Consider the following 27,726-nt stretch of genomic DNA (forward strand, 5'->3'; position numbering starts at 1 on the left):
CCCTTGTTAACTTGCTTTTTGCATAAAAATTTCCGGAAAATATAAGCTGCAAGCTCTCGTTTTCCTGCCTACTTAGCTCTCACCTTTCGACGGTAGCGTGGCCGAGCGGTCTAAGGCGCTGGTTTAAGGCACCAGTCTCTACGGAGACGTGGGTTCGAATCTCATCGCTGCTAGTGAATCCATAATTTTTTTTTTCTTTAGCGGATCTAAAAGGTAAAGGAAGAACGAACAATTACTTTTAGATGATTTTAACATATGTAGTTGATGCAAACGGTATATACCACCATATCACTTTCAAATTTTAGTTTTTTGAGTCAGATAAGAAACCACCATATTGCCCGGATTGAAAATTACTCTTCCAAAATTTCTGTCTTTGCACAGCCTCTTGCTAAGTTTGAGCTTTATGTTAACATTTTTTTTTTTCGACAAAACGGGTCGCTTTGCAGGTAGCGTGGCCGAGTGGTCTAAGGCGCTGGTTTCAGGTACCAGTCTTTTCGGAGGCGTGGGTTCGAATCCCACCGCTGCCAGTGAATACAAGTTTTGTTCTTTTATGATTAAATGTCGAAAAAAGCAAACTGAAGTTCGAGTCTCTTGTTGACTTTCTTTTTTGCATAAAAATTTCTGGAAAATATAAGTTGCAAGCTCTTGCTTTCTTGCCTACCTAGCGCTCACTTTTCGGCGGTAGCGTGGCCGAGCGGTCTAAGGCGCTGGTTTAAGGCACCAGTCTCTTTGTAGGCATGGGTTCGAATCCCACCGCTGCCAGTGAATACAAAAATTTCTGATTTTTTTCTTTATCGGATCTGAAAGGTAAAGGAAGAACAAACAACTACTTTTAAATGATTTTAACATATGTAGCTGATGCAAACGATATATACCACCGTCTCATTTTCGAATTCCAGTTTTTTGAGTCAGATCAGAAACCACCATATTGCCCGGAGTGAAAATTACTCTTTCAAAAAATCCGTCTTCGCACAGTCTCTTGCTAAGTTTGAACTTTATGTTAACGTTTTCTTCTCGTACAAAGTGGGTCGCGATGAAGATAGCGTGGCCGAGTGGTCTAACAAGCTGGTTTCAGGCACCAGTCTCCTCGGAGGCGTGGGTTCGAGTCCCACCGCTGGCAGTAATACAAAGTTTGTTCTTTTATGATTAAATGTAGAAAAGAGCAAACTGAAGTTCAAGTCTCTTGTCGACTTTCCTTTTTGCATCAAAATTTCTGGAAAATATATGCTGCATTCTCTCGTTTTCTTGCCTACCTAGCGCTCCCCTTTCGACGGTAACGTGACCGAGCGGATATTTGTCTGAAACATGCCCGCGACGTTTGTCTTGACTGCTTCACGTCGGCGACAAAACATTTTTCAGCGCACATTTGGCAGACAAATAGCAGGTGAGACGGTATCGAGCGCGCATGCGCAGTGCTACATTTATCATTTGTCAACAAACATGGCGACGTTTCGCGGATGAGATAACGGTTCAACTGATGATGAAGCTTTGTTTTTATTGTTACTCGCAGCTGAAGAGGAAATTAATATAAATTTCAGACTGAGCTTTTGTTTATTGATGTTTTTATTTTAAGTTTTTTTGTGTTAAGTACCTAAATTAAACTTGATCAAAACCTCTTGTAATATCCTATGAATCTTCAAGAACTAATCAGTTGTGTGTGGAATGTGGGTCAAAGTGAAATAGTTGAAAAAACTTTCGAGATGAACAAATTGGAAATCTGTCCTGAAAATGGCGATACATAAAGAACGAACAATAAATTTTACGATAAAACTTGCACTGAAACAAATTTTAATTTTTTTTATTTTTGGCAGTAAATTTGTACCTCGAAAAAAAAACGGCGGAAAATGTAACTTTTTTTTTTTTTTGCAAAGAGAAAAATTTAATATTTTTCTCAGGAAAGTTTTTTTATTTGATTATTAAAGTTATTAAAGATGTCTTAAACAAATATGGACATAAAAGAATGAAACAATAAATGAAAAGAAAATGAAACAGATGAGTAAATAAATGAGTGAATAAAATAGTGAATGAATGAATAAATAAATAAGGGAATTATTAAATAAAGGAATGTAAATGAAATAATAAATAAATACGCAAGTCGCATGCACTTGACTAACTGTACGACGTATTTAAAGTACAAATTAACCTAATATTAAACAAATAAATTCGGCACCGAATATTAAATATTTGAAACGTTGATAACAAGAACTTTATCATTTGATAAAAATAATAAAAATGTTTCACTTACAAACAGCGCAATACATTACAATTTGAGTATCAAATTTCGAAAATTGCTTTTATTTTAATTAATTTTCAACACTAATCACGCAATTCATTAAAAGATATGAAGGTGCTAAAACGTTTAATATTAAAAACATTTAGGACAGTGTTATTAGCATTTAATAGTTATTCATGTAAAACCATATCAGTTATCTATTTAAAAAATATTATTATTCAATAACACAATGATTTTAGTGGAAAAAAATTACATAACTCTTATTACATCGTCACAATTTTTTTTCTCAAACATGGAACTAGGTGCATTCTCATTTAGCTCGTTTTGACCAATTTCTTCCAGCGCCTCAGACTTTTTTCGACAACTGAACTAAGTTTCAACTTTGAATGTTCATAGTTTGGTAGTTAAATTGAAAACCTCTTAAAATAATTCATTTCATTACAGAAATTACCATTACAGAAATTATTGAACTTACTCATTTATAAGTAAACTACAACGTGCAAAATGGTTTCAAAAGGCGTCAAATGCATACATTTCTGAATAAATTTTACATTATCACATAAATCATGTAAAGCTTAGAATAAAAATATCATAAATCCAAAAGTAATGCAAAAACATTAACAATACTATTTTAGTTTTTGAAATATAATTTTCCAGTAGAATTTAGCTTTCTTCCGACTTTAATCCACGCTATCTCCATTTATATTTTGTTCGAACAATCCAACGATAGGATTAAAATAATTTTTCTTTTTGTTTCCAAAATTTTTGATAAAAGAGATACTAAATTAAGCGCTTTCTAGCAACACAACACTCATCTTGCTGTTTTGTCGTCGGCGACGTGGGAGCAACTAGAGTCCCTATCAACCCCCAGGAACAAATATACCTCCTGCTACACTTCGATGGAAGGGGGTAAGACGGAGACAAATGTCGTACCCCCGCCCTGTCGCTTAGGTGTGCGCGCTCACTGCAGAATGAACTGGTTTTTCGGACCGATTGTCTGAAACCTGTCGACTAGATGTTCCTGTCTAGCGCGCCTTAGGCGCGCCACGCCTAAGGCGCTGGTTTAAGGCAGCAGTCTCTACGGAGACGTGGGTTCGAATCCCACCGCTGCCAGTGAATCCAAAAATTTCTTTTTTTTTTTTTCTTTAGCGGAGCTGAAAGGTAAAGGAAGAACAAACAATTACTTTTAGATGATTTTAACATATGTAGTTGATGCAAGCGATATAAACCACCATCTCACTTTCAAATTCTAGTTTTTTGAGTCAGATAAGAAACCACCATATTGCCCGGAGTGAAAATTACTCTTCCAAAATTTCCGTCTTTGCACAGCCTCTTGCTAAGTTTGAGCTTTATTTTAACATTTTTTTTTCGACAAAACGGGTCGCTTTGCAGGTAACGTGACCGAGTGGTATAAGGCGCTGGTTTCAGGTACCGGTCTTTTCGGAGGCGTGGGATCGAATCCCACCGCTGCCAGTGAGGCCTGAAAGTTTCTTCTTTGTAAGTCATTGGCAGAAAAAGTTAATTATTTTCGGTTAATAGACTAAGGATTTTAACCCTTTTGCGGCATACGAGTATATTTTGTGTTTGAATGAAATCGAGTCTCTGCATGGTCTGGGGCAAACACTCTTTAGTTTAATTTGTTTTTATTCATTGCGTTTGTTTAAAATTATCCGAAACGTGTCCTCATATTTTTCTGAAGAGTTACGCTTAATTCCGTGGGTGGTGTGGCCGAGCGGTCTAAGGCGCTGGTTTCAGGCACCAGGCTCTTCCGAGGCGTGGGTTCCAATCCCGCCGCCGCCAGTAATAAATAGGTTGATCTCTTATGATTAAATGTCGAAAAAAGCAAACTGAAGAAAAGTCTCAAATTGAATTCATTTTTGCATAAAAAATTCCTGAAAGTATAAGCTGCAAGCTCTCGTTTTCTTCGCTTCACTTCGATTCCGAGTCACAACTGACTACAACTGTATTTATGTCGAGGACTGCATACTAAGTGCCTTGTCTCCATTATTTTTTATACCGATAGATGGCAGCACCATCACCGGATTGAACAGTTAATGAGAATTTAGAACTGGAACAGGAGCTAATAGCTACCTGTTGCTAGCACCCCCAGAGGTATCGTTTCACTTGGAGGACATTGACACCACGAGCATATTTAACGTCGCCCAGTCCCCTTTAATGACAACGGTGGATCTTCGACCATCGAGGTTCGAACTCAGGACCATCCGGCCCCGAATCCGACACTCTACCGATAGGGCTACCACGGCCCCTCTCGTTTTCTTGCCTACCTAGCGATCACCTTTCGACGGTAGCAAGGTCGAGCGGTCTAAGGCGCTGGTTTAAGGCACCAGTCTCTTCGGAGGCGTGGGTTCGAATCCCACCTCTGCCAGTAATACAAAGTTTGTTCTCTTATGATTAAATGTCGAAAAAAGCAAACTGAAGTTCGAGTCTCTTGTTGACTTGCTTTTTGCATAAAAATTTCCGGAAAATATAAGCTGCAAGCTCTTGTTTTTTTGCCTACCTAGCGCTCACCTTTCGACGGTAGCGTGGCCGAGCGGTCTAAGGCGCTGGTTTAAGGCACCAGTCTATTCGGAGGTGTGGCATAGTGGGCAAAAATCCACCGAACTCGCGCGTTTTGAGCTAGGATCTTCTATTATGGCTCAAAATGCGGAAAAATTCTTCGACTATTTCTTAGTGGTGCTACAATTTTGAATTTCTTAACCCCCTAAGCCCCGCAGAGCTCAGAATGGACCCAAGTCGCAATTTTGAAAACTAAAATGTTTGACCATATTTTTTCCCTGATATGTGGCTTAATGCTTAGCATAAATCGAGGAATTGGATAATAAAACACAACTTTTGATCGCTGCCGGGTGTTTAGAAATGCTTTTTTCCACCGCATAAGTCATTAAAAACATGATTTTTCAGGTTTTTCCGTTGAAAAAATGGGTTTTAACGGTCTTCGCACATCTCCCGCTCAAAAACAAATATATATTTTAATTCTAATCTACAAGTTTTCAATCATTTTCGAAAGTTCAAAAGGTAAAAACTTTCCTAAAACACCGAAAAATAGCCATCATACTACTCTGATGTTATCAACCGGCAAGAATGTGCAATAACATAACTGCCACCCCTTCTCCTATTTTAGCTGTCATATCTAATGAAAGTCTTCAACAATACATTGAAAACACCAACACCAATTTTGCGTTCGTTATTGTTTTTTTAGTTAGTACAACTAAATCATTTTGATAGTTTACTTCTAATGTAAAATGAATAATAAATTTATACTTAATACATGTGGCTCGGCAGATGGAAAAGGTAGAATGGAACTCGAAATGCAGTCATCTGTTTTTAGTGGATGCTGGGCTGTTAATGTAATAAAGTTGAACTTCACTTCCGTTTAAAACTGCATTCTGTATAGGCGTTGTAAAAAAAAGAAAACTGGTCTTTAAAAGAAGAAATATTGCAATGTGCAAAAAAGCTTAAAAAAAGTCAGTTTTTGGTTAATTTCGCGAAACTTAACGGCTTATGTGCGAACTTAATGGTGCAAAGACTGTAAATAATTGTGAAGATACATGAAAAGAGTGTTCAAAGGAAGCATTTTATCCGTATTATAACAAAAATTTTAAACACTAGTATTTTCATAAAAAGTTTGGAAATTTGTCCTTTTTTTCTATTTTTGGAGAAATTCAAGCCTTGGTAGGACCCTCAAAGAGTTGTTCAAACTTGATAATATTTTACAGGTGTGTTGTACTTACACGTGCACAGCTTTTGGCAGGTATTCCAAATTAAGATTCAAAATTTCGTTTTTTTCGATCCACCCTAGTATACATATATGTGTATACATTTTGAGAATAAATCGTCTGCGTTCGAATTAAGACCTTTACATTTAGAATTTCCGAATGCTTTTGATGTTTTTAAGAAAATTTAATGTATTAAAGTAACAGTTGAGCAAATGTGTAGACGCAATATTAGTATGTTTGTTTCCTTGGATTAATCGGAGTATTTGAATTATGGCAGGTATGTTCACTCTTTTACACAAGTATGCAAAATAGAAAACTTTGTCCTCTGTTACATAAATAAGTATTTAAACAAATTATGTAAATTACATTTTTTAAAAATCAGTTTCTGCGTGTAAGACCAACTAAACAACATAAATTTTAATATAAGTTCAATAAAACTTTATAATAAAGTTAAAATAACATGTCTGTTTTTCATACTTCTAAAGTGAAAGCTAATGGACATATAATAGTAAATATTTGTTTTTTAAATTAAATAGAGTGAAGTATAATCATATAATTTCATTAATCCTTTCACCCCTACCTTAAATTTAGCTGTATTATAACCTATAAATGATGTTGTTAGGAACAAAACTGAGGCTAAAAGGGTTCATCTGAGTATTAATTGTTTAGTTTAAAACACATTAAAATTTTAACATCTGCTTTTACATTTTAAGCTAGAATTTCAACAGAAACACTTACGTAAAAGAGTGAACATACCAGTTACAATTCCAAGATTACGATTATTCCGAGGAAACAGACAAACATACTAATTTTGCGTCTATACATTTGCTCAACTGCTCCTTTAATACAGTAAATTTTCTTTAAAACATCAAAAGCATTCGGAAATTCTAAATGTAAAGGTCTTAATTCGAACGCAGACGATTTGTTCTCAAAATGTGTACACATAAATGTATACATATAAAATTAGCTGTTTGCTGCTATTGCACAAATGTATTCCCGTGGACAATGGTAGGATCTCGAGCTGAAATTCGGACTTTGAGCAACTTTTCGGTGTTTTAGGGAGGTTTTTACCTTTTGAACTTTAGAAAATAATTGAAAACTTGTAGATTAGAATTAAAATATATGTTTGTTCTTGTATGAAGATGTGTGAAGACCGTTAAAACCCATTTTTCAACGGAAAAAATGAAAAATCATGTTTTTAATCACTTATACGGTGGAAAAAAGCACTTCTAAACACCCGGCAGCGATCAAAAGTTGTGTTTTATCATCCAACCCCTCAATTTATACTAAGCATTGAGCCGCATATCAGGGAAAAAATACGGTCATACTTTTTACTTTTCAAAATCGCGACTTGGGTTCATTCTGAGCTCTGCGGGGCTTAGGGGGTTAAGAAATTCAAAATTGTAGCACCACTACGAAATAGTCGAAGGATTTTGCCGCATTTTGAGCCATAATAGAAGATCCTAGCTCAAAACGCGCGAGTTCGGTGGATTTTTGCCCACTATGCCATACTGTGCAGCGCCTTAGACCGCTCGGCCACGCTACCGTCGAAAGGTGAGCGCTAGGTAGGCAAGAAAACGAGAGCTTGCAACTTATATTTTTCGGAAATTTTTATGCAAAAAGAAAGTCAACAAGAGACTCGAACTTCAGTTTCCTTTTTTCGACATTTAAAGATAAAAGAACAAACTTTGCATTATTGGCATTCGAACCCACGCCTCCGAAGAGACTGGTGCCTAAAACCAGCGCCTTAGACCGCTCAACAAATTAAGCTAAAGAGTGTTTGTCCCAGACCATGCAGAGACTCGATTTCATTCAAACACAAAATATACTCGTATGCCGCAAAAGGGTTAAAATCCTTAGTCTATTAACCGAAAATTATTATCTTTTTCTGCGAATGACTTACAAAAAGGAAATTTTCAGGCCTCACTGGCAGCGGTGGGATTCGAACCCACGCCTCCGAAAAGACCGGTGCCTGAAACCAGCGCCTTATCCCACTCGGCCACGCTACCTGCACAGCGACCCGTTTTGTCGAAAAAAAATGTTAACATAAAGTTCAAACTTAGCAAGAGGCTGCGCAAAGACGGATTTTCTGAAAGAGTAATTTTCATTTCGGGCAATATCGTAGTTTCTGATCTGACTCAAAAAAACTAGAATTTAAAAATGAGATGGTGGTATATATCGTTTGCATCAGCTACATATGTTAAAATCATCTAAAAGTAATTGATTGTTCTTCCTTTACCTTTCAGATCCGCTAAAGAAAAAAAAAAGAAATTTTTGTATTCACCGGCAGCGGTGGGATTCGCACCCACGCCTCCGAAGAGACTGGTGCCTTAAACCAGCGCCTTTGATCGCTCGGCCACGCTACCGTCGAAAGCTGAGCGCTACGTAGGCAGGAAAACGAGAGCTTACGACCTTTATTTTCCGGAAATTTTTATGCAAAAAGCAAGTCAACAAGAGACTCGAACTTCAGTTTGCTTTTTTCGACATTTAATCATAAAAGAACAAATTTTGTATTACTGGCAGCGGTGGGATTCGAACCCACGCCTCCGAAAAGACTGGTGCCTAAAACCAGCGCCTTAGACCGCTCGGCCACTCTGCACACGTAATTAAGCGCAACTCTTCAGAAAAATATGAGGACACGTTTCGGATAACTTGAAACAAACGCAATGAATAAAAGCAAATTAAACTAAAGAGTTTTTGTTCCAGTCCATGCAGAGACTCGATTTCATTCAAACAAAAACTATACACGTATGCCGCAAAAGGGTTAAAATCCTTAGTCTATTAATCGGAAATGATTATCTTTTTCTGCCAATGACTTGTAAAAAGAAACTTTCAGGCCTCACTGGCAGCGGTGGGATTCGAACCCGCGCCGCCGTAGAGACTGGCGCCTGAAACCAGCGCCTATGACTGCTCGGCCACGCTACCGTCGAAAGGTGAGCGCTAGGTAGGCAAGAAAACGAGAGGGGCCGTGGTAGCCCGATCGGGTGACGGATTCGGGGCTGGAGGGTCCTGAGCTCGAACCTCGATGGTCGAAGACCCACCGTCGTCATTAAAGGGGACTGGGCGAAGTTAAATATGCTCGTGGTCTCAATGTCTTCCAAGTGAAACGATACCTCTGGGGGTGCCAGCACCAGGTAGCTATTAGCTCCTGGTCTAGTTCTAAAATTCTCATTAACTGTTCAATCCGATGATGGTGCTGCCATATATCGATATAAAAAATAATGGAGGCAAGGCACTTAGTATGCAGTCCTCGACATAAATACAGTTGTAATCAGTTGTGACTTGGAATCGAAATCGAAAGTGTACCGTCGAAAGGTAACGAGAGATTGCAGCTTACATTTTCCGGCATGAAAATGAGATTAATTAAAATCAGTGTTTATTTTATAATTGGGTGTTTAGTTTAGTTGATTTTTGTACTGAAATTGCAAAATAAATTTCATTTATAGGTTCGGGTTGGAACCCCCTACCCAATATCGGTTATTTTTTGCTTTTTAGTTCCTAGGTATTTTTTGAAAGCAGTATATTTTTTTTAATTTAAATGTATTTATTTTTTGCTTTTTAGTGGTGAAAATATAAAATAAATTCGCAGGATAGAATATGTGGTACATGACGTTGAGGCCTTTCTTACGCGCATCTCGAGTAAGAAAGCGTCGAGTACATGAGTCTGAAAACAACTAATATGAGCACGATAGAGAAAGAAATAGACCACAGCGTCTCAGAGACTTCCGACGACTGTGAAGAAAGGCTTTTTCAAATGCGCAACTATGTACAAAAAAATTTTGTCTTCATCATTAGTTGGGCGCTATTCAAGTTTGCTTTCCGAAAGCAAATGCACGACTCACTTAAAAAACATCAGAAATTGCTTTAAATTTAAAATTGTAAATTTTAAATTTTAAAATTGTAACACTGCAAATTGTAAAATCATATTTCACAACAATACGTATCACACAACCCTCGATATACAGTGGCTCCCAAAAGTGTTCGTACACCTTGAAATTTTGTAGTAAAACCAAAATAACGCAAAACTGAATTTGAATATGAAGTCCAATTTTTTTTCACACCATTCTTATGCCATTTTGAATAAAACCCAGTAGTTTTTTTCAAAATATTGCCAGATTTTATTTTTGAAATTTGTCAAAAAATGAACAGACGGAGAAATAATACGCCACAAAAGTCATCGTACACTCAAATTTTTTCGAATAAATTCATGATTAAAACTATCGTATATCATTTTTTTATTATTTTTGCATTGTGTTGACCTTTAAAAGTCATTTGGCTTTAATTTTTTGTTTATTTATTCCTTAATATTGTGCTTATTACTTTAAAATGACTGGTATTTGAAAAACACCACAAACATCATTCGAAATTTGAATTGTTTCCTCACAGTAGCGGTAAATTGGTTTGAAATGTCTCTAAATTAGGTAATTTATACCATTATATAGTGAAGTGCTTGATAAAGTGCTTTAAAGACAAGAATCGAATCGAAAACACGGTAAGAAAAGGTCAACTTTCAAAGTTAACAATGCGTGATCGGAGGTTTACAGTTAAAAAAATTATGAAAAATACACATTTGAGCGCTGAAAGAATTTCTGAAGGATTGAATGAAACATTTTACGTTTAATTTTCACCTAAAATTGTTCGCCAAGTTCTCTGATTAGCTGGATTAAATGGGACCTCTTCCTGCAAAAAATTTTCTTGTTCGTGCGAATAACAGTAAGCTTACGCTTTCCGTCGCAAAATCAATGATAAATAAGCTCAAAAAGTTTTGGAACAACGTCTTACTTATAGATGAAAATAAATTCAACATTTTGGGTTAAATTGTTGTATATTTGTAAATAGAAGAAAAAATGAGGAATTTAATCTGAAAAACTTTGTTGGATCAGTTAATCAGGACGGTGAAGGTGTTTTAGTGTGAGGGTGCATTACAGCATCAGGACTTGGAAATTTGGTATTTTTTGATTAAATTATGAATCATGTTGTTCATTTAAATATTTTAAAAAGCAATTTTAAACTATTAGCCCAAAATTTGGTAATCGGAAACAACTTTGTTTTTTATCGAGATAACGATAAGAAGCACACGTTTGCGTTTGGTGCCTCAAAAATTGTCCTTAAGCTTAGAAATACCCCCTCAATCTCCAGATTTGAACTTCATGTAACATATTTAGAGATATCTGGGGGCTAGATTACGAAAATACAGCTTTGAAATGAAAATAGAGCTAGAAACAGTAAGACTCAAACTGTGGTTGAACACTTAATCAGAAATTACGCAAAAAAAGAAAGAAAAAACAATGAAATCTATTCCCAGACGTTTAAAAGCTCTTGTTGATACTGCATGATGTTCTAGTAAATAATAACTTTGTAAAAAGTTAGATTATTTACTAATTTTTTGACATTTTTTCAAAGTGTACGAAGACTTTTGTGAGATAAAATTTCCGGCAATTTTTGGTTTTTGATTTTTTTAAAATTATGCTTTAATGTTTTATTAAAAATTTTCATGTAGTTTTGTTAAATATATATCATAGATTTTATAATAAAATACCTATTGCGAAATATTAATTCTAACCAATGGATAATGGCCTATTTCATTGAAAATCGTAGGTGTACGAACACTTTTGGGAGCCACTGTAGCTGCTGTAGATTTAGGAAAAAAGAACTTTGCGAAAAGTCTAGTGTACGTAGCTCTCGGCAGAGTCAAGATTTGAAGTAATAGCTCGATCTGATTTAGAACCCTTTAAACTTTTAACTAAACCTCACGATTAACGAGCATTCGCAAAAATGCAACAATTGATCCATCTCATTTCTGATAAAAAGTACACTGGATTCAGTACTTAGTTAAAGCCATTTAAATGTTTACGGTTTCCCAAACTGCTAATAAACTGTAAATTGCAAGTCGTAAAATTGTAAATTATAAAGTGTAATTTCTGTTTCACAAGAATACGTATCATGTAACTCGTGATAAAAGTCGCGTAGGTCTTCAGATGCCCCCATTACAAATGAAGATAAAAAATTCCATCAGAATGAATTTTATGTTTGCTTAGTCGCTCCTTGATTCAAAATTTTCATTATGATTACTCTTAATAATAATGTTTTTTAGTTCTTTCTTTCACTTTGGGTAAAAAAAAACACATACATTTGTTTTATGGCATTTTTTAACAATGGGTTTTTATACTTAAATTACATGAAATTTATTGTTTTTTACCCATAACTTTCTCTAAAGAGCAAATAGGGTAAATCAAAGATTTGAAACCTTAGAGTAAAGTTAGAATACCACATATCCACTAAACAAAAAAAAAAAAATCATAAAAACTGGTTCACTAAGTGAGACGATATACAAAGTTAATAAATTACAAATCGCTTTAAATCTGAGTATGATATTTGAAGAGTTCCCTCAATTTCATCAAATCCGAAATCGATCACCTTTAGACCGCCGGAGAAGTATACCGTTTCAAACAAAAAAAAAAAAACTCCTAATCGGTACAGGCAGGGACGTGCAGGGAAATGTAAGGGCCCGTCACAAATGAGTTTTCTCGGCCCCTCTCCATATGGTTTACCCCTAAAGTTTCCCCCTGGTTTTAAAAATATTGGACCCCCTTCGATCTCAGGAAGGGCCAACAGGTGTTCTCTCCCCCCCCCCCCCCCGCGCCCTTCTGTACAGGTGTCTTCAAGTATTTATGGAACATTGTGCAAAAAAAAAAAAATCCGACAAGTTCAGAACCTCCTTCTTTTTTTGAAGCCTGCTAAATTTCCCTAATTAATTTTAAAAAACCCTAATTTCAAATTAAACTGGCGGCATTGTGAAGTAGTAAATCAAGAATACTGGTCAAACTTTAGAAATCAGACACCAGTTACGACATATTATTAAAGAACATAAATTAAATCATCGGGAGAGGGGTGTTCTGTATTCAATTCCCCTTGGATTAACACTAAATATGTTTAAAAACTGAAATATTAAAAAGAAAAAAAGGAAAAACCTTTTAGTGACTAAAGTTATTTTAGTTTAAAAAAATATTAAGGTAATTGATTCAGTTATTATAGTAGCAAAATATATTTAAGCTACTGCTTTACTACATTGTAAAGCATTAGTAATACCTATAAGTAAAAATAAACAGGCGGCGAAAATTATTCATCCATATGGCACGAGAATTATCGTTCAAGACGAAGGCAAAACCTTTGCTGTGAAAATACACCCGGTCATGGAAAAACTACGTAACCTGTGACGTATTCAGCCCGCTGACGTAAGCTGGATTACGTATCCACAACGTTTGAAATTCAAAGTTTCTTGGATTTCTCCGGGACCACTAATCAGATCCAGACCAAATTATCATGGGACCATCTAAGAAGTATACTCTTCCAAACAAAAAAAGAATTTTTCAAATCGGTCCAGTAGTCTTGGAATAATACGAAAACATACATAAAAAGCCGCAAGACGAAATGATAACCTTTTTTTTGGAAATCGGTTAACAAGACCTTTCGTTCCAGTAAATTTAGAGACTCTCGATTTCATCCGAACACAAACTATACTTATAAACCGAGAAATAGTTAAAATCCTTAATCGAAAAACCAGAAAATGAATTATCTTTCTGCGACAAAGATTTATAAAAGGACGTTTTCTACTCTCACTGGCAGCGGATTCTAAACTACGCCCCCGAAGAGACTGGTACGGACTAAGACGCTGGACTGAACATATTCATATATTAATCATTAGATAATTATACATGTAATCCTAAATCTTTGTGTACCATCAAAGACGGAAATAAATTTAATATATTTGCATTCATAAAACCATTTTTTTTTAAAGAATAAAACTCAAAAATAAATTAAATTAAATAATTGTAATGCAGCAAAAGCTTAGTTTATTGCATCCTGTCAACCTGTCATATCTCAGCGCCCGGGGCGATATCCCCGATCTTCGGGCAGCCCTGGTGGCAGGCTGACAGGTCTCCTTGGAAATGATGACGCACTGAGAGAATATTTTCTGCACCCCCTTCCGCCCCCCCCCCACACACAGAAAGGTGGGAAAAGCACTGAACATTTTTACATTTTTTTTATTTGATAATTTTATATGCAATCCGAAATCGTTGCTTACCATAAAAGACAGGAATAAAATCTAATATATTTGCTTTTTAAAAACCTATTTTTTTTTTTGATGAAAAAAATTTAAAAATTAATTAATTAATTTGAAAGCAAATTGCAGCAAAAGTTTAACTTATGATGTCTTGTAATATCTTGGCGCCCGGGGCGATTTCCCGTTCTTCGGGCGTGCCTGCTGGCAGATCCGTCCTAAGAAATGACTGCGCCCTTGGCGAATATTGTTTGGCGTCCCTTCCCCTAACGTACAGAATTGTGGGAAAAGTACCGAACATATTCATATTCATTATTGGATAATTGAACATGTTATCCAAAATCTATGTGTACCATAAAAGACAGAGAATTCAACCTAATGTATCTATCTACCTCAGAGCAAAATGGAAGTAAGTCACATAATCGCAACTATCCAGGAAAGCGGAAAAACTTTTTTCTGGTGCATGCTAAAGATGAGACGTGACCCTCTTTTAACACGAGTAAAAAATGAAAATGAGTTTTTTTTTTTTTTTTTTTGTAATCAATTACGTTCACATCGCTCGATACGGAATAGGCTACTACATGCAATGCACTAATAAACGGAAAATCGCGGCTTTATTACAGCTACTACATGCAATGCACTAATAAACGAAAATCGCAATTTTTGTACGTTACTCTGGTTCTGAGGTACAAATATTTGCATTCTGAAAAATCTTTGTTAAAAAGAATGAAATTAAAAAATAAATTAATGAATTGTAATGCAGCAAAAGCTTTTTATGGCGCCCTCTCATATCTCGAAGCCCGAGGCGATCGCCCCGCTCGTCACCCTCTTCGAACGCTTTGGATGTCGGACGGCCCGTAATCTCTGTAGGCTATTGGCGGCTTTATTACAACTAATCCACTGCTACACCTTGAAATCGTTTGCATTTGTCCACTGCATTTTTCCCATGAATAGAAACCATCTGTTTACTCGGGGGGGGGGGGGAGGTCATCCAGGGTGCAAACAGAGATGAATGACAGAGGGTAGTCTACAGTTTAGAAGTTGCCGACTCTTTTAGAAATCTTTTATTGCAGTTGTTGTATATCTTAACTAGAAAACGAGTATCTTTCTGCGGGCACTTACTTTATGGAAGAGATCGTTATTCCCCTTTGGCTAAATTGTACATGAGTGGTTTGTGCGACACATTTTTTTTTTCAAACTATTTTTTTTTCCGGTTTTGATAACATTTTTCATATACTGAGGCAAAGGGCGCCGTAAAAAGGGGCGCACCGGGATTCGTCCCGGTGTCTAGGTGGGCCAGCACGGGCCTGACGCTGGTTTAAGGCACCAGTCTCTTCGGAGAAGTGGGTACGAGTCCCCCCGTGCCAGTGAAGAAAAAAGTTTCTCTTTTTTTTCTTTTTTTACTTCCTTTGACATAGTAAAGTATTGTATTCGCAAAAACAATTTCACCCAAAAATTGACCTTAATTTCCATTTTGCTCGTCCCCGAATGAATATTGAGATTTTTTTTTTTTTTTTCAACCCGAACACACGTGGATAAGGACCTAAGAACATATAACACCCGAAATATCCAAGTTAACGATCCCCGAGTTAATTACACCGAGTTTTCTCCTGACGTACGTATGTACACTGTAAAAAATCTCGGAAACCTCTCTGAATATACAAAAAAGCTTTCCGTAATAAACACATTCGTACTCCCTCAGCAGTTTTCTGCTCCTATCAAATACCTTTCCCGTTTAACAAGAAAGTAAGAGTCGACGCCTGCGCAGCTCACACGGCAATTTTATAGTCCAGCACCAAATCCAAACTGAAACTCGTGAAAGCACGCAATGAAAACCAAGAAACGTATGTAACCTTCCTTTCGACCCCTGACGAGAAAGTGGTTCGACCAAGAAGCCGACATTAAGGAACAGGTTGGCGAGACAAGTTTGGGAAAAAGCGTGCTTGAATGATCGAAAAGGCACTAAATCGCCAATGCTGATGTCGCTGCATTTGCAATGCGAATCCGGAGGTGAAGATGTTTTCTCTCTTCTCTCCCCTCTGCGGAAGCGCTGAAAGGGAGGTAATTAAGTCTCATTTGTACGATGGTTCATTGCTAAAGGGTAGTAAAAAAGTCATTGTAGAATCGTCAAGCGTAAGTTATTACGTTAGCGATACGTGATTTAAAAGAATTGGGGCGAAATTAGAATGGCGCAAAAGTATGAAACGAGTAAAAATTTTGAATCCTTAAAATAAATTAATTTTGCCGGAAAAAAAAAACATGCGTTGTTTTTCACTTCGATTTTTTTTTTCTTTTTGTCCTTTTTTTAAATCACAATTTGCTTAACACCAGGGCCTGTCATCAGTCGGTGGACCCTGGTATCAGATATTATAAAGAAACCGCTTGTGAACCCCCCCCCCCTCCCTTTCACTTATTCATTTTTACGCGACATTTTTACCTCTTACATATCCCCCCCCCCCCTCTCTTAATTCTAAAATGAGAGTACTAGTGGGTTGGTAAGATAACTTTATATCAAAAGTACTAAATAAACGATCAGCAAACTTCAACATATTAATTAATTAGCATACTAATTTACATCAGAACTAAACATCCGAAATCTAAATATTTTATTTCAGTTACTGGAAAAACCAAAACATACTTTTTCATTGTGTTCGTGTGTTTTTCACTGTGGATTTTTGCAGTCAAAATGTTCTAGACTTTTGATAAACGCTAAACACGTCTGTTATTTGTTCCCAAACGTGCTAAATACCCCTCATGTTGTTGTAAAACAATTGTTAGAAGATCTTCGAAAAAAAGTAATTCATCATTTATTGAATTACCTTCTCAATCAATTTGGCCAGCCTGAAAAATTGAGACGGATGGACATTCTCCATATCCAATTCTAAGTTCCGCAGTACTTCTTAAAGCACGTGAATCAATTATATCACTGATACAGTAGAGATAAGCAATTTGCAATTATTCAAGATATATGCATTTTCTTAAAATCTGAGCTCCCGTTATGTGTGTGTATCTGTCTGTCGCACTCTAGGGCCAAAATGGACGGACAGCTTTATTTAAAAAAAAAATTTTTTTTTAAAATCGAAAGGGGAGTTGATCGGGAGTGTTTTTAGCTAGGTTGTGTTTTTGGATGACATTAATTAACGAAGATATTAGTTAAAAACCTCTGAAATGTTTTTCGCGATTTTTGCAGTGAGAACATAGTTAAAAATTTTAAAATTTAATACCAAAATAAAGAGAAATTTTTTCCGCCTTCTGATAAAATGTGTTTGGAGCTTCTATCTTTCATAAAATTCGAATTATGACTTTTTTAATGCAGATTTTAATAACCGCTAAGCATTTATTCACGCGATTGAAAACCGAATGGGGTTGTTTCCTTCAGTCAAAAGTAATACTTTTAGTCACTAAAATTGATTGAATAAGCAAAAATAAATAAATAAATAAATAAATGACATAACCCAAAAAATTCTTTCATTTTTCCAACAGTTATTTTTTAATTAATTTTTTAATATGTCCGATTTTTCAAACAAAGCGTGGTCTTGGTTACTCACAAATGATGCTCTTTGACGCATCTTTGTACCGCGTTTCCATGTTATGATAATCAAGAAGCCAATTAAAATTGAGCTCTACGCTTGCTATTAACCATATCGTTGCCAATACACGTGAGTAAAGATGCGAATTAAATATTTTGCTCTGTGAATGGCAACACAGAATGGCATTTCATCATTTGTGATGTCATAGACAAGAAATGTAAACAATGAAAGCGCGCAGATTTTAGCATTTTTTTTTTAATATTAAACTTAAACAAATTATTTAAAAAATTGTCAGATCCTGTGTTTTTAAGCATGCTCTTTCAGAAAAAAATACTTTTAAAATTTTGGAAACGACCCCATTCATTGTTGACCAACAAGGGAATTAAAAGCAGTGATTTAAAGTTTTTATCTGTTGCCAGTTTCAATTTAATAGCAAAAAAAAAAAAAAAATACTTGACTTTGATTTTAAATAATATAAGACTTTTAAAAGGATTTTCAATTTTCCCTCTTGATTCTGCAGTTGCTACTCAATCGGAGGTTTTTAAAATTTTTAATTTTATCGTTCCTTGTGAATATATGCATTTGCGTTTTATTCCGCAATTTTAACTTTAAGACAATAAAAGTCTTCAGATTTCAAGCGATAAATGTTCGCATTGTATCCTTATCAACTAGAAATCAGTCCGCAGACCTTTTCCACGACACATATATAGTGACCGTTATAACTTTTTCCTGAAAATCGCCTTTTCGGACAGCGTTTTTATATGAAGAAGGTTTTTCAAAAAAGTACAGAGATAAATACACAACGTCATGTAACACTTTTAAGAGTTTTTTTTTTTTTTTTGAACTACTAAAGCTTAACAAAGAGTAAATATTAGGTTTATTTTGCATTCAATATCATAATGCTTCTTGAGAACACAAAAAGCGTTTCCCCAATAAGAAAAATATGCATGTTTGAACACTCAAAGCTATGATTGAAAGCTATATAATGATAAGAAATTCTCTTCATGATTTGAGCCGCACTTTTCTTCGTTTGTGGTGTCATTTTCTTGGAATTTTCGAAAACTACAGGAATGCTTAAATTGTCCTTTCTGACCCAGAAAGGTTATTTTGTCCTTTTGAGTGCGTTATGAAAAGTGCTTAGTATTTTTTTTTTTAATTCTGTTATTTAAGCACTTTTATTATACTTGGCCTGATTGTCTCGGAGAAATCTGAGGCCTGGTTTCTCTTATATCTCTGCTATTAGACTACTTAGAGACTTCGGGATTTCACTAAATGATTTGCTTAATCTTAAGGTACAACTTAGCGCTGAAAAAATAAAATTCTAAAATAAAATAATTATTTAAGTTAAGATGGAAAACCGCAAGTTTCATGTAATTTCCTCATTAAATGTTTAAATATAAAACCCATTGTTACAAATTTTGTTGCCTTTCAACACTAATGTTAAAAGCAATCATAATGAAAATTTTGAATCAAGGCTCCTCTGAAGCAATCATGAAATTAGCAAACATAAATCCTACAGAGGAACAAGGATTAAATTTTAGTGCCTACCTCTTAAAGTTTTAGACACGTACATAGGTTTTCTCCCTTTTTGTCGGGAGCATTTATATGAAAAACGTGAGGGTAAAATTATTCTATTTCTGAAATACATTTACACTAAAAAGAATAAAAGAACAGAATATTTTTAAAAATACCAAGCACTTTTCATAATGCACTCAAAAGGACAAAATAGCTTTTCTAGATCAGAATTCTTGTATTTTTCGAAAATTCTACGAAAATTACACCACAAATGAAGAAAAGTGCGGTTCTAGTCATTTCAAACCAAATTTTCCCAATAACAAAAATATGCATGTTTCAACACTCAAAGTTATGATTGAAAGCTAGATAATAATAAATCCTCTTCATGACATGAGCCGCACTTTTCTTCGTTTGTGGTGTCATTTTCAAAAACTACAGGAATTCTTAAATTGTCCTTTGTGACCCAGAAAAATTATTTTGTACTTTTTGAGTTCATTATGAAAAGTTCTTGGTATTTTTTAAAAAATTCTGTTATTTGTTTGTTTACAAAATAAATCAATTTTTGTTCTGCGCACTTGGATCGTAATGGAAACACAATGTTGTCAGCCCCGCCTTATCTCGTAACGGATAAACGAAAACCCCGCTTATACGAATAAAATCTCCAGGAACCGAATATTTCCCAATGTTAGACATTTCGCAATGTTAGGGATCCCGCTTAATCGAACAATTTCCCCGGTTAATCGAATAATAGTGATCAGCTTTCGCATATGTTTTAGCTGAGAAAATTTTTGAATACATAAAAAATTAATTAAGAGCAATTACTGAAGCAAAAATTAAAAATTGTATTTTTCGGCAAACAACCGGCGGGGGAAAAAACATTCATAATCCATCAAAGCATATCCACTATTCGATTTATTTTCTTTTATCGTTGCCATTACCAACAGACAGTTGATAATTAAATTAAAAAACGCAACGAAATATAAACATTGCAGAAGATAAGAAATTGATAGATATTAATTGCGTAAAACACGGTAATTGAAGTTTGAAAGATGCTCCCAAAATACCTTGAGCAAGGAATTCACTATTATGGACTGTCTCCAAAAAATATTAACTGAAAAAAGGTGTCGGAACAAAGATTCACCACCCATAGTTGTAAGTGACATATGATTTTCATACGTACTTTTATTTACTTAGCTTATTTAAAACGCTTTTTAATAAAAAACATGTTTCTTCTATTACTTAGATATTGATTTATTATAACGTTTTAAGACAAACGTTGTCAATCAGGAAAAATAAATAAAATTTCCCCGCTGATTCGAATAATATTTCTTGGAACTCACGGTATTCGTTTAAGCGGGGCCGACTACCAGTTTTCCATTCAGTAGGGAAATTCATCACAAGACCTCCTACGATCAAGAAAAACCATCGTTCAGCTCGCCTTAAACCTTATCATACTGCCCTGTGCAGGTAAACAGCAGTAACTGCAGAAATGATTTTTCAAGATATTTGAAGAAACGCGTTTTGGATTTAATGCTAACAATAGGAAAGTGTTGGAATTAGACGTCTTTTTCGCGCGTTATTTTCAGCGGAAACCAAATAAGCGAGCTTGTACAGTAAAGATAACGCACAATAGATGACAAAAATGCAAAAAAATCAAAAATGAAAAATTTGCAGTTACTGCTTTTCCCCTGCACACGGCAGTACAGTATTGCACCATTGATATCCTTAGACCTCATTAACAATTTCACTGATGATCTCCGGGGGGGGGAGGGGGAACTAACCTTACGGACATAGCTTTTTCTTCCGTGCCTCTGGGGGTGATGGGTAGTGATTGGTGTTTTCGGAGGAAAGGAAGAGAAGACAGAACTAATAAGAGAGATGGGGAAGGGGGAAAGCCCGGTAAATGTATCTTTACAGAGTTTCCTAAAAAGTAACAACGACTAGGATCATTCAGCAGTTTTCCAAAAATCATTAGTGGGTCCCCTTATTAAGCGTGCAAGTTGCTCCGATATTCGATAAAGTTCGATAATTTTCCATGATTAAGTAGGAAGAGAATAAGCTTGATCCATTTCGCCGTACGAAACTGTTCAAAATAGTTATACCTGGATGGAAACAATTAAAAACTCATGTTTAAAACTATTTTCGTCCCGAAATGTACTCGAGAGAACTCGTACTGAAACTTCACTTTGACAAATTCAACAGAATCTAATAAAAGTGAAAATGTTTTAGATTGTGCAAAAAAAAAAAAAATAATAATAATAATAATAATTTTTTACAAAAGGTCGGTAACATGATAATGAGTGATAGTCTTTCAATGATGAAAAGTAATGAAAGATGTCTAATTTAAAAAATAGCTTTGATCCCACAAATTCAATTCATTTCTGGTGAAATGATTCAATGTTTTTCGTAAAACAATGTTTTTTATGCTACGTAATGTGTACTACAGCCTATATAGAGCTAATATTCTAATGATCAATAGGCAATTTCATTAGTTATTTCCTTTTATATTAAATTTACCTTGACTTCAATCAGTTTGGTATGTATTCTCATTTTCCCAATTGTATTGTTTGCATCAAAAATAAAGATTGCATTAAAAATTTGAGTCAATAAAATTCATAATACACTGAAACACTTTATTACATAAAATAAGAATATTTACATGATTAGTTCATTAGTTTGCTTCCATATCACTACATTTCTTATTGTTGTCAGAGTAACAAATTAATTACAACACTACATTTCACTAGAAATATGCTCAGATGCAATGATAAATAAATTGAAATATTTGTGACATGGGTTTAAGTTACATCCATAGATCAAATGAAAAACAAATAATGGAATTTTTATTCAAAGTGTATTATACAAAAGAATCAAATTTTACCAACCAGACCAATTAGGCTGTTGGCCATGGGTCCCCAATTTTTAAGAGCCCCAAAAATACTAAAATTGCTGCAGTTTCTATGTAAGAAAATTAAGGTACTCTCCTGAATTTATCTAGTTTTTCATGTGTACAAGTGTGGGTTGCTTTGAATAAGTGATTTAACACCTGAACACCCCTGAAACTACCACCCCTGATTCTTTATTAATGCTTTTGTTTATAAGGTTTGACTGTAGAGGACACCCAAAAAATTTTGTTTATTGTCTACATTAGCCGGACCCTGAAAATATTACATACAAAGATCCAATTCGTCACACATCACGCAAAGCGAATATATGCATTGCAAGAACTTACAAGTTGACCGCAATTCGGTGAAGCCTTGTTGCTAAACTTACTAGATATTTACTTCATGTAGTGAGTTTTTCTGAATGTAACTAGACTGCCAACTGATTATAGCAGAGCAAACATGCTGGAGGCAGTCCTTCTTTCAGAAGCCTACACTTTGATTTAGAAATGCATAAAATGGAGTTAAAACTGCATAATTTGGGTAAAGCAGCTGAAATTATCTGAAAACTAGAGCTGCTAGAGAAACTTTTAAATTTATTTCTTCGTTTAAACCATTTCTTTAAATTAAAAAAAAAAGAAGAATACTCCCCTAAAACAACTCCCGTAGCAGACCAAAAAGGTTATTTTGTTTTTACAACCTCAATGATATAAATCAGCAAAAGTGGAAATAAATAATAATGTTTCTTCCCTCAATGATCAGTAAAAGGGGAAATTTAGGGCGAATTCATTCTGATTAGTAGATGCATTAGTTCGCACAACGCTCAGGGGTCGAACGGCGCGATGACACTTCTTCCAGGCCCACTCAAAGAGAAAAATCGCGGTATCAGTTGCGGTTTTTCAACAGTAGCAAATGAGTACATTAGTTAAAAGAGAGGAACGATTGAACATCTGGAACTCTTCAAATCTTCAGATACAAAAGGCTTTAGAATCTCCATAAGGGGTGTGTCTCCCCGACTCCCGCGAGGAAATGGCAACCCTCCGCCAAGCCAGTTCACCGTTGGCGACGAATTTGTTCCTAAATGTCGGCTTTTGTCCCAAAACATGTTTTCGTTAGTAATTTATTTTCTCTGCGGAGCTTACAAACCGGTCTCGAAGTGAAAGTTCTTCTCCCTTATCTATATTCTTTGATATAACACCCGAAATATCCAAGTTAACGATCCCCGAGTTAATTACACCGAGTTTTCTCCTGACGTACGTATGTACACTGTAAAAAATCTCGGAAACCTCTCTGAATATACAAAAAAGCTTTCCGTAATAAACACATTCGTACTCCCTCAGCAGTTTTCTGCTCCTATCAAATACCTTTCCCGTTTAACAAGAAAGTAAGAGTCGACGCCTGCGCAGCTCACACGGCAATTTTATAGTCCAGCACCAAATCCAAACTGAAACTCGTGAAAGCACGCAATGAAAACCAAGAATCTTATTGCGCAAGAAAAAAAATCGGTAATTTTTTTTTTTTTTTTGTCTCAGAGAAAAATTCTTTGGAATTTTAAAGTCTTATATTTTCTTGCAAAGGAATCGTCATGAGATTGAATTTGAAGCTATGTTACTTATTTTTAAGTACGAAGTGCAACTTCTCGACGCATACTCGCGGAAGGAATACAAACTGAAATTAAAAACCAAATAACTGCTGAGAGGACGCCATGTAAATTCGTTGCGTCGCATAACTTGTGTAGGTAATTTACTTTTTTCTTGGATACTTTTCTTCTTTCTACCAAATGGGTAATTTTTGTAGGCAGAATTTTATTCTGTCATAAAAATCACCTTTTTGGTGACCAAAGCCGGCAAAAGACCACCACCGACGAATAGGTAAGTCGCTTTGCAACTCTATTACTTTAAAGTGATTTAGTTCATATAAATCTCGTTAAAAAAAAAACTATTTTCCTCAGTATCATTTTTTCGTTGTGAACTATTGCAATTTGAAAATATTTTACATTACATAAAACACATATTTAAAGTGCAAGTGTGTCTAGTTTTATTCTGTAAAATTTATGAATTGAAGATTATAAAAAACTTTAAATAAGTGTTATTGTGTACTTTGTTTTTATGTGTCAATCTCAGTTAATATTTGACTGAACATTTATGTATCAAGCATTATGAATTAAATGTTATAATATGCAAATTTTGAGGTTTGATATTTCGTCTTTAAGGTTGCATGTTTTCATTCTCTTGTAAACAGTGTAGCTAGATTGTATGAAGTAAAAAAAAACTATCTCTTGTAATTAGGAACATAGTGCTTCAGTATTATCTAAATGACGATATCTCTTTAGATATTTGCATTAGCGAAACGCTTTAAATTAGTTAAATGTGTATTAATTTCTTTAACAAATAGATTCATATATGTATTTAAAAGTGTCTTCATTTTTTTTCGTTTTACGAGCCTCAATTTCACCAAAAGCAAAAAAAAAAAAAAAAAAAGACTCAATAAAATAAATAATTTTGTATTTTTACACCATATTAAAGTATTTGACTTGTAATTTATATGATACTTTGATTCATAATGTGTATGATACTTTGATTTATAATTTATATTATACATGAAATATTATTTATCTCAGCAGAGCTTCATTAGTACGATTTATTTTAGTTGCAATGTACCTGCCCTTAAGGGAAAGAAGCTGCAATATAACAAACAAGAATTATCCTTATATATTATTTCTGTAGCCTGATTTTGGTTTCTACGCCAGATTTTCCTCAATTCTAGATCGATTTCTCTGATTTACGCCTTATTTTAAAGCTTATGGTGCTGGCTACTGACGAAAAATGGACCCACGGTCTAAAAATTGTTTTTTTCAGCCGAAAAATCTGTTTTAAAGAACCAGAATGAGGTTTTCGGTTAAACTTATAACTTTAATTTGCGCTATGACCGACAGAGCTGAATAGCTTGATCGGCAGAGCGTTCTCTTCGTAACCAGGAGAATCCGTGTTCGGGCCCACGTCCGGACAATCTGCAACAAAAAAATTAAGAGAAATATCGCGCATTACATGAACACTTAATTAAGTGAATAACGGCTATGATGGAATAAAATAAATGAGAAGGAAACGCTCCTTGCTGTTATGAAAACCTAATGCTTAATTGTAAGGCTTCTTTTTTTTTTTTTTTTAAGATTTGGCTCCGGTAAGAAAATTAAAGCATAATGTAAGCGAAAATATTAGTAACAGGTTTAAGATTTCAGACTACAATAGAATTGTTTTTTGTTCAGAAAAAAAATAATAAATCGTATATTGAAATATATATTCTTCTAATGAGTTTTTGACTCTGTGTACAAATAAAAAAATTACTACCTCAATTTGAAGGGTAAAATATCTATTTTTTCTTCTTTTTGCAAAAAAACAAATAGCTTATCATATTTTTACTACATTCGAAAAGCTACGCTTAAAAAAAGAGCATAGTTCAGTTTATTTTGTATTTTAACCGTTCTGTTAAATGATGAACACCAAAAGATATTAAACCACTTAATAAATAGAGAGTGTTTAAGCTCTAATGTATGCATTACACTGGGCCAAACGCACCATATGCTAAACTATATGCAATAAACAAGAGCTTAAACCTAAAATTAAAAGTAGGGGTTTTTTACCTCGGCTAAATTAAGCATTTTATGGGTGCACCATCACTCTTATGGTGGGGGGGGGGGGAATTCTGGTATATATGAAATGGAATAATCATGTTATAGAGTTCAATGTTTTAATAAATAAAATATATATTGCATTTTGCGCACACTGTAAAAATAAAATCAGTAACCTATTTTGAATAAGTATTTATATTTGTGATGAGCTGGAAAAGGGCAAGAACGGAAGAATCAATCCGAATGGTTCCAGCAGGGGGACTTGGTGTCATATTTAAATTCATCAATTTCTCTGTTGGTACTTTTCGGTACACTTTGTTCGTCAGAGAAATTGACTTGAGGTGAACGAATTCCGGAACGCAAAGGGTAGGTAAGTCCTGTCAAATTTTATCCGAAGATAAAAGCTATCAAGTTTGATACAAGATATGTTTTTACGTTCTGCATTAAAAATACAATATGTTGATAGTTTTGTCTTGAAAATATTGAGAGAAAAACTGAAGTTTAAGATTGTTTAACAAACAATCCCCACTTTTCAGTAGGTACCCCCCCCCCCTCCAATTCCCGACGATTTTGTGATTAGGAATGAAACTACAAGATTATTTCATAATTTTTCAAAAATTTATAACTGTGCATATGTTATGCTGTTAACCATGCTATTTGTCGTTAGAAATTCAAAAAAAAAAAAAAATCCACGAATGATTCTAAAATTGCTTGTATTATTGCTCTTAGATATGAAAGAATTGAAACTGCTATGGTATGCAACACTATAATAAAGAATTATATTTTAGAAAAAATCACGGAAAAAGGATTTCGAAATTCTCGGAAACGTTTTTGAAAATTGTTTGGAGGATTCCGAAATACTCGGAAACGTTTTCGAAACTTTCATAACCACAGCTGCACAGAATACTCAGAAACATTTCTGGAAATTACGGAAAGAGGATTCCGAAATACTCAGAAACGTTTCTGAAAATTACAGAAAGGGGATTCCGAAATACTCAGACACGTTTCTGGACATTACAGAAAGAGGATTCCGAAATACTCAGAGACGTTTCTGGACATTACAGAAAGAGGATTCCGAAATACTCAGAGACGTTTCTGGACATTACAGAAAGAGGATTCCGAAATACTCAGAAACGTCTTTGAAACTTTCATGAACCACAGCTGCACGATATACTCAGAAACGTTTCCGGATTTTTTTTACAGTGTACGTATGTGCGTATGTATCTCGCATAACCCAAAAACGGTACGTTCTAGAAAGTTGAAATTTGGTACATAGAGTCCTAGTGGGGTCTAGTTGTGCACCTCACTTTTTGGTTGCATTCGGATGTTTCTAAAGGAGGCTTTTGCACCTTTTTGGGGGAAATCATTGTTAATTTCGATGCAAACTCAAGTGGTGTTATAATTTAGCAAACGCTTAGCGATATATCGCCAAGTTTTGTCGCCAACTTGCCAACAAATTCGGCGTATTTTTTTCTGACTTTTTTTTATTTTTTTGTCCAATGTTGGCGATATTCAGTAAGTTAACCATTAAATCATAGTAAAATTGTCAATAGTGGGAAAATTAATCTAACGTAAAACGTGTTTTTGCTTCGGTTCGCAACAAACTTGAGGGTAAAAATATTTGAAGTATTTTTTTGCTTACTCCAAGGCACTATTATGATTTAAGTGGCGTAAAAGGAAGTTACGCCGAATAACGTTGGCAAACAAGGCCTTTTTTGGACTACGCCCCATCTTCAGATCGTCTTTGATTTCAAGAAAAACAAAGATCTTGGTTTATAAGACTCTTACTGGGCCAGTTCTAAGTTATGCTTCTGAAACATGGCCTTTGACTAAATCCGGAGAGCACAAGATATTAATTTTTGAAAGAAAGGTATTAAGAAGCATTTTTGGAGGCATCAATGAGAACGGTGTCTGAAGACGACGATTCAATTTTGAAATTTACAGATTGTTTAGAGAACCTGACATAATAAAAAGCATAAAAATTAGGAGAATGAACTGGGCGGCCCATGTCTCTCGAATGAACGAAGAAAACCCAGTAAAAAAAGTTTTTGCTGCAAAACCTGTGACTATTCGAGGAAGGGGACGACCAAAAATGAGATGGTTGGATTCTGTTGAATCTGACTTCGATATTCTCAAAGT

General features: G+C 34.9%; 5 non-coding genes across 5 annotated transcripts; 3 read left to right on the plus strand and 2 right to left on the minus strand.

Annotated features, from left to right (window-relative positions):
• The first annotated feature begins 445 nt into the window (after window positions 1-445).
• Trnal-cag (transfer RNA leucine (anticodon CAG)) lies at window positions 446-527 on the plus strand. Its single transcript has one exon. It is a non-coding gene; the product is annotated as a tRNA-Leu (tRNA).
• A 153-nt stretch (window positions 528-680) lies between these two features.
• Window positions 681-762, plus strand: Trnal-aag (transfer RNA leucine (anticodon AAG)). The gene has a single exon. It is a non-coding gene; the product is annotated as a tRNA-Leu (tRNA).
• A 3,189-nt stretch (window positions 763-3,951) lies between these two features.
• Window positions 3,952-4,033, plus strand: Trnal-cag (transfer RNA leucine (anticodon CAG)). Its single transcript has one exon. It is a non-coding gene; the product is annotated as a tRNA-Leu (tRNA).
• Window positions 4,034-7,897: 3,864 nt separating this feature from the next.
• On the minus strand, window positions 7,898-7,979 carry Trnal-cag (transfer RNA leucine (anticodon CAG)). Its single transcript has one exon. It is a non-coding gene; the product is annotated as a tRNA-Leu (tRNA).
• A 508-nt stretch (window positions 7,980-8,487) lies between these two features.
• On the minus strand, window positions 8,488-8,569 carry Trnal-uag (transfer RNA leucine (anticodon UAG)). The gene has a single exon. It is a non-coding gene; the product is annotated as a tRNA-Leu (tRNA).
• Between the last annotated feature and the right edge of the window lie 19,157 nt (window positions 8,570-27,726).

Source organism: Uloborus diversus, chromosome 8 (assembly GCF_026930045.1).
Source record: "Uloborus diversus isolate 005 chromosome 8, Udiv.v.3.1, whole genome shotgun sequence".
Taxonomy (NCBI): domain Eukaryota; kingdom Metazoa; phylum Arthropoda; class Arachnida; order Araneae; family Uloboridae; genus Uloborus; species Uloborus diversus.